General features: G+C 27.7%; 1 long non-coding RNA gene across 1 annotated transcript; it reads right to left on the bottom strand.

The window, feature by feature from the left end:
- Positions 1 to 378: 378 nt before the first annotated feature.
- Positions 379 to 1,498, bottom strand: LOC145805804 (uncharacterized). The gene is made up of 2 exons (XR_014347958.1): positions 1,375 to 1,498; positions 379 to 680 (listed from the first exon to the last, which is right to left on the bottom strand). It is a non-coding gene; the product is annotated as an uncharacterized LOC145805804 (long non-coding RNA).
- Between the last annotated feature and the right edge of the window lie 2,978 nt (positions 1,499 to 4,476).

Genomic DNA, 4,476 nt, shown 5'->3' with positions numbered 1-4,476 from the left:
AATTTAAAAATGTGAATCAAATTCATTCTTCTAATTGTATCTTAAGACACACTAATTTTGAATTTACATCATCAAATCTATTTGTACACACTAATGTACAAAAGCCATTATTGAGGTCTACACACTACAACACTTATATTAATTGGAATAATGATATATGTATCAATTAATATACTAACTAGTATACTAACAAATGATATGTCATAATTTTAGAAATTTTGAATATTTGTAATTTGTATAATAGGTGAGGTCAGTAATAATGACATAACACTAGTTGGTATACTAGTGTGTATATTAATTGGTGCATGTAATATCACCATATTAATTGAGAATTAAGTGTCACCATACAAAATATGTACACCAAAAACAGTAATAATAAGAAATAAAAAGAATTAAAAATGCAAAAAAGAGGCTAAATATTATTCTCTTATATCAGATAATTAGATCAAATCAGTGGCACAACTACTTTAGTTATAATAACTCTAGTGTGTGTGCATTCTTTAACCTTTTTTTATTTATTTATTTTCTTTCTTTTAATTCCACTAAGGTAGGCCTACGCCTTTGTCTTTGTCCTCCAATCTGCACTTGACACGTGGTCTCACATTTCGCTTCATCCTCTACCCAATCATCTCTCACAAGTGATTGTTGATAACATCTGAACGCCACAAATAACATGAACACTGCATGGGATGTAAATCAATAATGCATGTTAGAAAAACCCAAAAATATTATCAACAATTTATGTATGTGTTATTTATTTTACAAAATTTATTTGCACTTTTTTAGTTTAAATTTTGAAATTTCATGTTTAAGTACTTGTAATTTAAAAATTTAAGCTATATATATATATTTTTTTAATTTTAGTTTATTTATTTTTTCAGCTTAAAAAATATGCTCAAAAAGCTATATTTTCTAAATTAAGTTTGAAATGTTTTTTTATTTTGTGATATTTTTGAAATGTTTCAAAAAGCTATATTTCACATCACGCTCTCTATTTTTCTGTATATCTTTTCTTAAGAAGTCAAAAAATCAACTAAAATAGTCAATTTCTAAATGCAATTATATGACTCAAATGGATAAACAATACGTAACAAAAAAAGTTTGATATGTTTTTGCACGAATCAAGGCATTCAGTTAAACACTGTATAATAACCATACGATTATCAAAATTTAACTAAATCTAATATTATGTTTATGTGTTTTTAAGATTTGTCGACTTCACGAAACTACTTATGTTGAGAGAACTTGGGATGAAAAATATATATACTATACATTATTTTTTTATAGAAAACCTAAGAGTATGCATTATTATATGTACTTACTATTATTCATGCGTATATATAGGTATGAATGAAATGACAAAAGTGTCCTTACCTGCCCATATGCGAGCTACGACCGATGACAGGTTCCATACAAGGGCAAAGATGCCAAAAGCCACAGCCTTCTTGTGTGAGCATGATTCCCAAACGTCTCTCAATTGTCCAATCCAAAATTTACCTATAATAACAAATAAATAAATGAATAAAGAAGACCGCTCTCATATAAAATATGTTTTCATGTAAATTACAAAGAAATCAAATTTTCCACATAAATTTTATTGTTCAGGTCAGTAAGAAACTTATGAGATCCATATGTGTAGATTTTGCATTGTGAAAATCTTAACCAAAAAAAATTAAACTTTCCTGTAACTTTTGTTTTCTTGGTAAATGAACTGTTAAATTTAATTTTTTCTTGTAAAATTCTAATGTCAAATGAACATAATATATACAAGAAAATAAATTTCTTTTTCCTTTATATATAAAATTCATCACACTTGAACCGAGTTCAAAAGATTGATTTTAGTGAATAAGATGTTTTTTTTTTTTTTTAATATATATATGAAAAAAAACTCATCCATATGTATTTGCTTAGAGGCCCATTATTAAATCTATATTCTTAGGGTATGTTTGATTAGCACAATTAATAATGAAAAGATTAACAACCCATGATATTATAGTGTAAGATTAATTATCCATCTAAATTAGTGAGATATATAATTACCTCTTGTTCACATTTATTTTACGATAAATATGGAAATATATAATCTCAATTATATGTATGTATTGCGTAATTAGTTGGGAATTAAAAAATACGTCAAATTTGTTTGATAGAATGACTATTAGAATATAATCTAAATAATAAAAATTACAACCAAACAATATAATGTAAGTCTCACAAAAGCCAAAAGTCAATTTTTAATTTATTTTGGATCATATCACCTTTTTTATTTTTTACACATTTTTAAAAAAAATTAAAAGAATTAACTTTTAACCAACTTCTCAAAACAACCAGTAGATATCACACTGACTCACACTGGCTGGGGTAGAGCAATGCCTATAAATACCATCATTCCAGCAGTGTTATAGATCCAAAAAATCAGTCTCAAAATAGTTCTTTTGCTGTCCAGATTTTATTAGTTTTGCATTATTCTTCATTTTAGTTTTAGAATAAAATTCAGAGTGTTAGAACACAGATTTGGTTCACCGTACAAATTTGTTTGAAGTGCTTCTACAAATTAGTGAGGATCATTGTATCTTGGGAGATAGACGCCACTCAACCATTAGCACCGAAGTGGGGCGAATCTGTCTTAAGGACAGAGTGTCACACACTCGGCTTGGTCTTTTACTTTTAATTCGGTTTCGATAAATAAATTCGGTACGTTATTTATTTATTTTATTTGGTTTTGTTTCTATTTATTTTATTTACATAGAAGATTGTTCCAACAACCTCCTTTGAGACTAAGTCTTTCTCTAGGATCTCTTTGTAATCAAATTTATTTGTCTTATTTTCTAATTATTGTTTTTATATTTTGTTTCATTTTCTTAACTTATTTTTTGTTTAAATTCATAGTATTGTAATTTATATCGGTGTCTTTCTCCAATTTTTCTTTTGTGTTTTGCTTCATTTGTTTGCAATGGAATTTGGAGAAAACCATTCATACCTTTTGGATCTCAATTGTTGAGGTTAAAAAAGAAAACGAACATCTCTCTCTCTCGCAATCTCCATTGAGACTAAATCTTTTTTGGAGATCTCTTTGCAATCAAATTTATTTGTTTTAGTTTCTAATTTTGTTTTCTATATTTTGTTTCGTTTTCCTTTTACTTATTTTTGTTTAAATTCATTGTATTGTAATTTATATTGGTGCCATTCTCCAATTTTTCCTTTGTGTTTTGCTTCGTTTGTTTGCAATGAAATCCAGAGAAAAGAATTCATAACTTGGCATCTCAGACAATGGTTGAGGTTAAAAAGGAAAACGAACATCTCTCGATCGCGATATCCATTGATACTGTCTTTCTTCGAGATCTGTTTGCGATCAATTTTTTTCTCTTAGTTTCTCATTATTTTTTCTATATTTTGTTTTGTTTTCCTAACTTATTTTCATTTAAATTCATAGTATTGTAATTTGTATCAATGCCTCTCTCGAATTTTTCTTTTGTGTTTTCCTTCATTTGTTTGAAATGAAATCCGGAGAAAAGATTTCATTACTTTTGGATCTCAATGGTTGAGGTTAAAAAAACAAACATATATCTCTCTTGCGATAGCCATTGAGATGAAGTCTTTCTCCGAGATCTATTTGCAATCAAATCTTTTCTTTTAGCTTCTAATTATTTTTTCTATGTTTTGTTTTGTTTTCCTTACTTATTTTCATTTAAATTCATAGTGTTGTAATTTATATTAGTGCCTTTCTCCAATTTTGTGTGTGTTTTGCTTCATTTGTTTGCAACAAAATCCGAAGAAAACAATTCATAGCTTTTGGATCTCAATGGTTGAGTTTAAAAAAGAAAATTGACAACTCTCTCTCGCAATCTCCATTGAGACTAGGTCTTTTTTCGAGATCTCTTTGCGATCAAATTTATTTGTTTTAATTTCTAATTACGTTTTCTATATTTTGTTTCATTTTCCTTTACTTATTTTTGTTTAAATTCATAGTATTGTAATTTATATCGGTGCCTTTCTCAAAATTTTCTTTTGTGTTATGCTTTGTTTGTTTGCAATGAAATCCGAAGAAAACAATTCGTAGCTTTTGGGTCTCAATGGTTGAGGTTAAAAAAGAAAATGAACATCTCTCTCCCGCAATATCCATTGAGACTAATTCTTTCTCTGGGATCTCTTTGCAATCAAATTTATTTGTCTTAGTTTCTAATTATTGTTTTTATATTTTGTTTAGTTTTCCTAACTTATTTTTGTTTAAATTCATAGTATCGTAACTTATATCGATGCCTTTCTCCAATTTTTCTTTTGTGTTTTGCTTCGTTTGTTTTCAATGAAATTTGGAGAAAACAATTTCATAGCTTTTGGATCTCAATGGCTGAGGTTAAAAAAGAAAATGGACATCTCTCTCTCTTTCTCTCTCTCTCTCTCTCTCGCAATTTCCATTGAGACTTCGAGATCTCTTTGCATTCAAGTTTATTTCTCTTTGTTTCTAATTGTTGTTTC

Source organism: Camellia sinensis, chromosome 13, assembly GCF_055761805.1.
Source record: "Camellia sinensis isolate YWXY chromosome 13, ASM5576180v1, whole genome shotgun sequence".
Classification (NCBI taxonomy): Eukaryota; Viridiplantae; Streptophyta; class Magnoliopsida; order Ericales; family Theaceae; genus Camellia; species Camellia sinensis.
Note: the sequence above shows the minus strand (reverse complement) of the source record. Positions and strands in the feature narration are given on the sequence as shown.